Consider the following 11323-nt stretch of genomic DNA (forward strand, 5'->3'; position numbering starts at 1 on the left):
CGCCTGAGTCTTCCAGAGCCCAGACTCTGCCTGTCTCCAGCCGCGATTGCTCCGTCCGTCTGTCACGAGGTCCCTCCTGTCCCCTAGGACATGTGTCCTAGGGCCCACTGGGCGGCTCAGTGGCGGAGTGTCTGCCTTCGGCTCAGGGCATGGCCCCGGGGTCCCGGGATCGAGTCCCACGGCGGCTCCCTGCTCGGCAGGGCCAGCCTCTCCCTCTGCCTGCGTCTCTGCCTGTGTCTCTCATGAATAAATAAGTTTAAAAAAAAAAAAAGGAAAAGAGGTTTCACAAATTACAAGCCCCTTTTTGTTGCTGTCCTATCAGCAGATACAGTCCTACCCCGGGGTCGCCCTAGAACCTCTGAGCACAGGCCGGCTCCTCTGGCACAACCACCAGCTGCGCCACAGGCCCCGGCGCCCCGGCCTCGAGCTCCATCCCCAGGGATGAGCCGGCGGCCGGGCTCGGGCGAGAGCAGCCTGGGCTGCAGACGGCGGCATCACTGGCCAGAGCCGGGTTTCTAGGACCTCTGGTTTCTGGGCCGCGATGGCGAGGACGTGAATGATCAGAGCAGCGTTAGGGTTCGCCTGTGGTGCTCAGCTGATGGGGCCTCGGGGGAGGCCGGGCTTAGCCCTCTTAAGCTCCCTGGACTGAGCCCCGTCTTGGGGACACTCGAGGGGCTCACGCTTCAAGGCTGGGGACAGACTCTGGACTTGGCCCAACCTTTGTTCATTCGAGGCAAAAATGGGGCGGATGATGCCTTCTTATCTACTGACGTTCAACAGGCGTTTAGGAAAACACAGGGGAGCTGAGGCACAGGAGATGCTTCATAAATTCTGAATTTACCCCAGGACAGAGGGAGGTTGGTTTATTATTATTCACAACCGTGGAGGCTCTCCGCAGAGCTGCCCCAGGGCCACATTTACTCTTTAGTTTAACTACTCAGTTTATTTATTCCTGCATTATTTTCCATTCATTTCATAAAAGGGGCCCACCTGCGGACGCTGCCTGCTGCAGCCCTGCAGCCCTGGTGAGGCAGCAGGACGCAGGGCCTGGCTCCGTGGGGCGCCCACCCTGGGGGGCAGAACCGGGGGAGGGGGACGTGGAGACCTGCTGGAAGCATTCACACTGGCTTAAATGGTCCCCAAGTCCTCCTAGAAGAGATGGAAGCTGTTGAGCGGATCACGCCATGTGCACACGGTGGACTCTTGCACGCTTGTTAGAGACGGGTGTGGGGCTTCACGCGGTCACGGGGAGAGACACCCGGGATGAGAAGCAGGTAACAGCGGGGCATCCAGGATGTCGTGCCATTTATGCAAGATTTCCAGTGTGCTTTGCTGTGTTAGGATTGCCTGGGGCGCCCGGGGGGGCTCCGTCAGCCTAAGTGCTGCCTTCAGCTCAGGTCGTGACCCCGAGGTCCTGGAATGGAGCCCCCCATCCTGCTCCCTGCTCAGCGGGGCACCTGCTTCTCCCTCCCCCTGCTCCTCCTCCTACTCATGCTCTGTCTCTCTCAAATAAATAAATAAATAAAATCCTAAAAAAAAAAGTGCCTGGTGGGTCTCTGCAAACCAGAGACCATGCCTCCCATCAGTACAGTCCTGTCCTGATATAGCCCCTTAGCAGGGCTTGCTGCTGGTGGAGAATCATTCCCAACTGAGCCCAGATTCCCGAGTGGTGTGTCACGGTCTTCAGATGTTTCCATTACAAAAAAAGCTGAGAATAACTGTCTGTATATACGCACAGAGAAATGTCTGGATGTGCACTCTCCCGTAGGTTATCAGTTTTACCTCTAAGGGTGAGAATTAAAAAAAAAAAAAAGGGTGAGATGTTTAGTTGAGTTTTGCTTTTTGGTGCCGTGCGAATCAATATAATAACCATGGACAACTTCAAAAGTTTTCAATTAGCAATAATCGCGCCTCGGATAAACCTCATTGGCTATGAGACTGCCACTGCGCAAAGCTTCATGCACTACTTAAAAAGAACAGCTCTAGGGATCCCTGGGTGGCGCAGCGGTTTGGCGCCTGCCTTTGGCCCAGGGCGCGATCCTGGAGACCCGGGATCGAATCCCACGTCGGGCTCCCGGTGCATGGAGCCTGCTTCTCCCTCTGCCTGTGTCTCTGCCTCTCTCTTTCTGTGACTATCATAAATAAAAATTTAAAAAAAAAGAAATTTAAAAAAAAAAAAGAACAGCTCTATTTTATACAGACATCATAAAATCCACCATTTAATTTTTTTAAGATTTTATTTATTTTAGAGAGAGAGCATTAGCAGGGTAGGGGTAGCGCATAAGAGGGGTGAGGGAGGGGGATAAGCAGACCCTTTACGGAGCATGGAGCCCCTGCAGGACTCCATCCCAGGGTCCTGAGATCGTGACCCAGGCCAAAATCAAGAGTCAGAAGCTTAACTGGCTGAGCCACCCTTGGGCCCCCAAATTCACCATGCAAAGTATACAATGCGGGGATCCCTGGGTGGCTCAGCGGTTGAGGGGCTGCCTTCCGCCCAGGGCATGACCCCGGGGTCCTGGGATCGAGTCCCACGTTGGGCTCCCTGCGTGGAGCCTGCTTCTCCCTCTGCCTGTGTCTCTGCCTCTCTCTGTGTCTCTCATGAATAAATAAATAAAATCTTAAAAAAAATAAAAATAAAAAATAAAATATAGTATGCAGTGGCTTTTAGTATATCCAGACTTGTGTGACCATCAGCACCATCTTGTTTCAGAATATTTTCATCACCCCAAAAAGAAACCTGGTACCCGTTATGGGGGTATGGGCCCTCCCCTTAGCCCCTGGCAACCATGAATCTTTCTCTCTCTTTCTGTCTTTCTTTCTTTCCTTTCTTCTTTTTTTTTTTAGATTTATTTATTTATTTGAGAGGGCAAAGGGCAGAGGGAGGAGCAAGAGAATCTTAAGCAGACTCCGTGCTGAGTGTGGAGCCCAACATGGGGCTCGATCTCAGGATCCTGAGCCCAAACCAAGAGTCGGTCGCCTAACCGACTGAGCCACCTGCTGCCCCCACTTTCTGCTTCTGTGGATTTGTCTATTTTGGAATTTTCATATAAATGAGATCATACAGTTCATGGTCTTTGTCACTAGCTTCTTTCATTTGGCATTGGCCCCTGAACAACACAGGCTTGGACTGGCGGGGTCCACCTGTAGGCGTGTTTTCTACAGTCCAGTGCTGTAATTGTACTTCCTGTTCCTTATAATCTTCTCAGTAACTTTTCTTTTCTCTAGTTTATTGTGAAAATGCAGCGTGAATACATACGGCATAAAAAGAAGTGTTCGGGGGATCCCTGGGTGGCGCAGCGGTTTGGCGCCTGCCTTTGGCCCAGGGCGCGATCCTGGAGACCCGGGATCGAATCCCACTTCGGGCTCCCGGTGCATGGAGCCTGCTTCTCCCTCTGCCTGTGTCTCTGCCTCTCTCTCTCTCTCTCTCTCTCTCTCTCTCTCTGTGTGTGTGTGTGTGTGACTATCATAAATAAATAAAAATAAATAAAAATAAATGTTCGTTGACCGTGTGTGTTATCGCAAGGTCTTCCAGTCCGCAGTAGGCCGTGAGGAGTTAGGTCGTGGGGGAGTCACAAGTTATGCAGATTTCTGACTGTATGAGGGGCCAGTCTCCAACCCTCATGATGTTCAAGGGTCAGCCAACGGCATTTCATTCCTTTTTATTACTGAATTACATCTCGACTACGTATTTCTATTACAGATAGTTTACCAAAGCCCTGGTAGGCCTTGAGTTTGGCGTAGAAATGAGAAGATATCTGAATTGTTAGCGTAGCTCATTTCTCAAAAATGTTTCTGTTGAGCGTCTCTCCTTCGGAGCACTGGAGATCCACCTGCGAACGTGAGCACAAAGCTCTGCGCCCTCAGGTACCTTGTATTCCAGTCGACAAGGGACACGTGAAAACCAAGTAAAGAAAGACCTGGGTAACTTAGGTGACAGTAAGTGCTCTGAAGGCAGGACGGCAGGATGTGTGCTGGAGAGGCAGGGCGGCGTTGGGAAGAGGGTCTGTTTCTGATAGGGCGTTGGGTGAAGGCCTCTCTGAATGGGTCAGACAAAGCTAAGAGCTGTCTGGAGACAGGTGAGCCATGGGACGAGGGACTAGGAGGTGGGCCCTGAGACCGGGCAAGCTGGGTGCTTGAAGAAGCAGCAAAGCTGTGCGCTAAGCTCTGGGACCCCACGGCGTGCCACAGGAGATGAAGAGGCAGGCCTGGAGAGCCAGAAGGCGCAGGGGCTCCAGGGCCACAGCAAGGAGCTGGGTGGCGCTCCAACCAAGACGGGCCGCCGTAGCTCTCCCCTGGGGAGTGACCCAGCTGGATGCTGCTTGTAAAAACTCACTCTGGGGACCACGTGGAGAGCACGCGGGGTGGGAGCAGGCACGGAGGCGGGACAGCAGTCAGAGGCCACGGCCGCGGTCCTGGGCGGAGGCGGCGGTACATGGACTGGACTCGGGATGGTGGGAAATGGGCAGATTAGGATTATATTTCGGTGGTAGAACAGAAAGGGCTTCTTGGTGGACTGGTGCACGCACAAGACGTAGAGCGACCAACACGAGCATCGGGGGGATGCTTAGGGGAGTAGCAGTGGGGCCAGGCCCGGATGACACGCGGTCACCGTGACTGCTGCTATGATCTGGAACTGTTTCCCAGGCCTCGTGGGGTCAAGACAGGGAAAGGCTGAGACTGGCACAGAGGCCCGACTAGGTGTGCAAGGCAAGTATGGACAAGCCCCGAGTGGCTTGATGAGGCCCCAAACAGTGAGTCCTGGGAAAAGGAAATGAAGCTGCCCCAAGATTCTGGTATCTATGACAACTGAGGCCGCCGCATGCCCTGACGGTTCTCCCAGGGACCTCAGACAAGGCCCTGCTATGTTCCTCAAGCGCCCAAGCTTCGTGGGGGATGGGGCGAGGCCCTTCCCGCCCAGTCCTTGGCCTCCTTTGTAACCATAGACACACCGGTGTAACCTGAGCTGGTCTCCCTGGTGTGTGGGCGGGTGTGGTCTGTGGGCCTGGGGCCAGAGAGCGAAGCTGAGCGTCAGACCTGTTGGCCAGCTGAGCTGGGTGCCAGCACTCTGCAAACAGACTCGAGTCACGAACCCAACAAACCACTGAGCTGGGTTGTCATCCCAGCACCGAGGGCAAATTGGCTGCGGAGGGTGGGGCTGGTCACACCGCGCTGACCAAAGTGTCCTTGCTATGGTCTGGGCAGGGTTATCCTAGGCAACGGGCTCGCCACGGGGGCAGACTAACAAGAGAGTAGGGGTGGCCTGGGGGATCCTGTGATCCTCACTGGAAACATACCCCGGGGGAAAGAAGGTAGGTGGGGAGCCAGTAAAACTGCCTTTTCTGGTTTCAGGAATGGAAAGGAAGAGTGGAGCCCTCGTGTCCGTCCGCCAGCAGGCTTGGTTGGGAGACCCAGGTGCATGTGGCCACAACTGGGGGACGGATTCATATTAACTCAACAAGCACTTGTAGAGCCCCTACTTACATATAAGACAGAGCTGAAGGGAGCACGGGTTCTGTCCTTGTGGAGCTTAGAATCTAGGGAAGGTGAGCCAGGATTACACATCCCTTAACCTCCTGTGCCTCTCTCCCTCCCTCCCTCCCTCTCAATTTCTCTCTCTCCTCCCCCTTCCTCTCCCCTTATCCAACTCTCCATTTAGGCTTCCTTCCATCCTTCCATCCTTCCATCCTTCCATCCTTCCATCCTTCCATCCATCCACCCGTCCATCCATCCACTCATCAGAGCCCTTACCGCATTGTTTCATCATTGTTGGTTGATCAGCCTGTCTCCTTCACCCAAAGTCTTCACCCAGAGATTGTGTCTTGGGCACGACTGTGTACTCAGCACTTAGCACAAAACCCGGCACTTCGAAGGTGCTCAGTAAAAGTTTGTTGATTAAATAAATAAATGCGTGATTGGCCATGACACGACACAGTGTGAGGTAAGTGCCGCAGGAGAGGTCTGTGTCTTTATCGCTCACTATTAAATCTCAGGGTCGGGAGCGTAGTGGTTGCTCAATAGACATTAAGTCTTAAAAACGAACAAGTGAACGCATGGATGCATGGAGCTACAGAGTCGAAAGGAGGGAACGGTGAGGTCCTCCTGGAGAAAGGGGCACAAGGCCAGAGGAGGAAGCTCTGGTATCTGAGAGGGCTTTCTTTTAAATTTTTTTTTTAATTTTTATTTATTTATGATAGTCACACACAGAGAGAGAGAGAGAGTCAGAGACATAGGCAGAGGGAGAAGCAGGCTTCATGCACTGGAAGCCCGACGTGGGACTCGATCCCGGGTCTCCAGGATCGCGCCCTGGGCCAAAGGCAGGCGCCAAACCGCCGCGCCACCCAGGGATCCCCTGAGAGGGCTTTCTGATGAGGATCCTCTGAAGGACCCTGTGAAGGTCTTTGAGGTAGTGAGAACCCCTTGAAGTGCAAAATCACATTCAGAAAAATCTGGCCCTGATCTTCGGGACCCCTTGCAGAGCTGATCCTTCTCGCGGTGGCTTGTGGAATCGTTCTTGCCTTGGTTTTGCTGGGAAAAAATGTTCAAGTGCTCGAGGTGAGGAAGCCATGCTCTAGCGCTCTGCTCTGGGTGACCAGAGGACAAATCAAGGACCAACGGGCACAGGGCCCTTGGTGGCAGATGTTGTCTTAGAAGATTTCCAACCAGAGGACAGGCAATTTCCTTCTGAAAAGGGGACACAGACATGCGTCAGCCAAGGCCAGAGGCCACCGGGCAAAGGCTCACGACCCGATGCGCTCGCTAACAGGCTCATGCCTGCCCACCATCCTGGACGGGCTCCTCTGCATACTGACCACAGACGGTGGACACAGCAGGGCCACGAAGGAGCAGATGGGACCTTCTAGAGAAGGTCCTTGTGGACCGGGTCTGCGGTGGAGAAGCCCACCGTCCGGTTTCTCCGTCTGTGTGGTCATCTCTGCCCTCCTGTGCGCCCATCCCCTCTCTGCGAGGGCCTTGACCTCACCTCCCAACCTCTCCACACACACCCCCCCCCCCACGAAACCCTCCTTCCCTTCTGGCTTCGGTGAAACTTGGTTCCTCTCTGTGGTCACTTCTCCCCCCTGCAGCCAGGTCACACTGGGGGTGGTCAGCGTCTCGTGCCCTCGGGGGCCAGAGGGGAGGTCAACACGGTCTTCCCTCTCGGCTCAGTAGCTGGCACCTCCGTTGTTGCTGTGGCCCCAAATCAACTTATCCTTGATGCTTCTGGACCCTCCGATCTTCAAATTTAATTTTTCCGACAATTCCTTCAAACTTTGGAAGTATGTTTATTCAGTTCTCCCTATCTTCACCCCTCAGAGCCTAGGTAGGTCGTTCCCCACCACCGGGGGCTACTTACTACATTAGCCCCTCAACCGATCTCCCTGTTTCCATCCGTGACCTCCTGTATATATTTTCCACAGATTAGCCAAAATGGGTTTTGGAAACTCTTTTGAAGGAAAACCATTTCCAACTCAGAATTCTTCACCTAGCTAAACCCTTGACCAAGAGTGAGAGGGGAATGTACATTTTCAGATATTAATAATGTCAGAAAAGTTACCTTCCACATAATCTCGCTCAGAAAGCTACTGGGAGGTGTGCTCCACCAAGATGAGAGTCCGAAACCTTTTTGATTCTTGATCATTTGGGTGCGTTCTCTCCGTCTCCCTCTTGCCATTTATATAAATAAGCTTGTAGGACTTTATTCCTGGAGTTCTGAAGGTTAATTGTGACGTGCCTTTGCATGTAAGTCTTTTCCAACATTGTCCTGGGTACTTGCTGCCCTTTGAAGTTGGAAGTTGAAGGATATTTTGGTTTAGTTTGGGGACATTTTCTTGGACTATTTCTTTTTTTTTTGATTTATTTTTTATTGGTGTTTGATTTGCCAACATATAGAATAACACCCAGCGCTCATCCCATCAAGTTTCTTGGACTATTTCAGTGATGATTTTCCTACTCCTGCTTTCTCTCTTCTCTCTTCCAAGAACCCCTATTTTTCAGAAGTGTAGCTCTTCGGAGCTCGTTCTCTCATTTTCTCATCTTTTCACTCTTATTTTATATCTCATTGCCTTGTAGGCCCATCTTCTGGAAGACTTCCTCAATTTTATCTTCCAACTGTTTTCTAACTATCGTTTTCGTAGCGTTCTCTTCCTGCACATTTGTGTTCTCTTCTTGCACATTGTGTTCAAGGGCACATTTGCACATGCCTAATTGCACATGACTCCAAAACATAGATTTGGTTCAACAATAAACCTCTATTGTCTCACAATTTCTTTGGGTCAGAAATTCAGGCGGGGGGGGGCTCTCTGGGTGGGCTCTGGGTCAGAGTCTCCCAAAAGCCTTTGCTCCAAATGTTGGCTGGAGACTTGCAGGGACCAGAGGGTCCATTTACTCACGTTCTATTCTTTTTTTTTTTTTTTTTAAGATTTTATTTATTTATTCATGAGAGACACAGAGAGAGACAGAGAGAGGTTTTAGAGACACAGGCAGAGGGAGAAGCAGGCTACCTGCAGGGAGCCCGATGTAGGACTCGATCCCGGGTCTCCAGGATCAAGCCCTGGGTCAAAGGCAGGCGCTAAACCACTGAGCCACCCGGGGATCCCTACTCATGTTCTATTCTTGTAGATTGAGTTGTCCCTGGCCTTTCCCTCCACTGTCTTAGGATTCAGGGTGTCACCGGGACATGGTGCCAATGGCCACAGCTGAAACGATCTGAACAACAAAGTGAGGGTAGCGCTGCGCTATAACCACGCACATCAAGTCAACATCCATGGACACACACACCGTGTAAACGCTTGTCCTGTTGGCTGGCTCTCCATACTCAGCTTTTGCCTTGCTAACTGCATTTTTTAAAATCTTGAAACAGACAAATCTCATTTGAGGGGCATTTCCCCAAATCTCCGACCAGGAGTCCTCAAAACTGTGAAGGTCACCGAAAACGAGGAAAGCCCGGGTGACTGTAACGGCCAAGGAGAGTCTGAGGACATACGACAACTAAATTGAATGCGGTATCTTGGATGGGATCTTGGAACCGAAAAAGGACATCGGGTCAAAGCTAAGGAAACCTGACTGCAGCAGTCCCCCTTGGCCTGCGGTCTCAGTTTCCCGAGGTCAATCCCACTCAGGAAGCAGACGGCCCTCCTTCCGGAGAGTGGCCAGGAGGTCAACGGCGGCCTCACGCTGCGTCGCCGCGCCCGTGTCACCCCCGCACTTCGGCTCATCGCGTAGGCATTTTACCATCTCACATCATCACAGGAGCAGTGACTGCGGTCCAGCAAGAGACCACGAGGGAGAGAGAGAGGCCACATCCGCATAACTCAGACGACCGCGCTTTGTTACAATTGTTCTATTTTATTATTAGTTATTATTGTTAACCTCTTAGGGTGCCTCATTTATCGCAGGTAGAGAGGCGTAGGAAAAACCATAGATACACACGTTCAGGACGAGGGGCGGTTTCAGGCAACCCCGGGACGTTGGGAACATACCCTCCGTGGATGCGGGGCGATCGCCGCGCGGTGTGGAATTCAGCTAACAATCCCGCACCAGTATTGGTTCGTTAATTGTGACCAGGGCCCCGTGCGAAAGTTGAGATGTTAATAACGAAGGACGCTGGATATGGGGAACTTTTGGTGTTTTCTCAAATTTTCTAGGAATTTAAAATTATTCTAAAATAGAAAGTTCATTCCAAAAAGAGAAATATAAAAAATAATAATAATAAAAAAATAAAAAAATAAAAAATAAAAAAAAGAAATATAGGGGCGCCTGGGTGGCTCAGTCGGCTAAATGTCTGCCTCCGGCTCGGGTCATGATCTCAGGGGTCCTGGGATCTGGCCGCACGTTGGGCTTCCTGCTCAGAGGGGAGTCTGCTTCTTTATCTCCTTATGCCCCTCCCCAGCCACTCCCCCTCCTGCTTATGATTTCTCTTGGTCAAATAAGTAAATAAAATAAAAAAACGTTAATGAAACAATTAAAAAACAAAAAAAAATGAAACAAAACAAAAAGAGAAGTGTAAACCAGGTATGTCACGTGCCTTTTTAGTCCCCAGTGACTTTCTATCACACATGAAATAAAATCTAAATCCCTTATCCTGGCCCTTGGAGACTGACAGATCGGCCTGTTGGCAGCATCTCCAGTCTTTCCCGCCACTCTCCCCGAGCCAGTCTGCCCCGGCTTCTTGGGGCTCCGCGAGCAGCTCATGCTGGGTCCCAGCCCCAAGGGCTTTTGCATTGACCGTTTCCTCTGACTTGGGGGTCTCTGCTCCCAGTTGAAAGGTCACCGGCTCAGGGGTCCCTGAGCACCAGGCCCTTGGAGGCAGCTCAGTCGCTGCAGAGCCCTAATCACCATCCGATGTTTCTCGTTTCGTCGTTCTCCGGTGGCCCAGCTCCCTCGGTGGGGATGTAAACCCCGAGAGAGTGAGCCCTGTCTATCTCGTGTCCTGCTTTCATGCCCAGAACCTAGAACATATGGCCTATAAAAGGTACTCAATACTCATTCCGGAAGGGCGGGACCGGGCACCTGGCTGGCTCAGTCCGGAGAGCGCGTGACTCTTGATCTCGGGATCTTAAGTTCAAGCCCCACGTTGGGTGGACAGGTTACGTGAAGATAAAATCTTTAGAAATAATAAGTAGAGGCAGGATCTTCGGAAGGTATTTCGGGTTCAAATATTCTGTTTTCAGGTTCTGCAACCCAGTTTCAGGGAGCAAAATGTGACCACTAAATACCATTCGTTTGGACCCACCAGTCCCGTCCCTGTTACTTCCTCCTGCCCTGTCCCATCAGCTATCTTGTCACGTCACCCTGATCAGTGGTTTTCCGACTGTGTTTTACGAAGTCCTAGTAGTTTCAGGAGCTTTTGCCGTTAGGGGCAGGCTCCGGGGAGGACGCTGGCAACCCTAACCCCCGGCTCTGCGTCTTTGTATATTAGACTTTGCTGCAAGCTCTCGTCTGGAAAAAGAAGTCTAAGACTCAAGCAAGTGTGGAAAAGCCCTAAACGGGACCATTTTGAGGCCAAGCTATAAGTCTGGAGGCTCAGTAAGTACCGGACAGGATGCCAATGTCATCAGGAACCAGGGAAATGCAAATCAAACCCACAGGGAGCCACCCCCAGGGTGGCTGTAATGAAACAGACGGATAATAACAAGTGTCGGCAAGGACGGGGAGAGATTGGGACTCTCGTGCGCTGCCGGCGGGACCGTACAACGGCGCGGGCACTTTGGATAAACGGCCTGGCAGTTGCTCAAAATATCAAACGTAGGGTTACCCCATGACCCGGCCACTCGCTCCCGGGCAGGAGGACCGAGACCATACGCTCTCCGGAAGCCTGCGCATGATG

The 11323-nt window shown here is 51.9% G+C and overlaps 1 pseudogene; it reads right to left on the reverse strand.

The window, feature by feature from the left end:
* Positions 1-1877: 1877 nt before the first annotated feature.
* LOC129506098 (U4 spliceosomal RNA) lies at positions 1878-1956 on the reverse strand (annotated as a pseudogene).
* Between the last annotated feature and the right edge of the window lie 9367 nt (positions 1957-11323).

The sequence above is a fragment of the Nyctereutes procyonoides genome, unplaced genomic scaffold (genome assembly GCF_905146905.1).
Source record: "Nyctereutes procyonoides isolate TBG_1078 unplaced genomic scaffold, NYPRO_anot_genome, whole genome shotgun sequence".
NCBI lineage: Eukaryota > Metazoa > Chordata > Mammalia > Carnivora > Canidae > Nyctereutes > Nyctereutes procyonoides.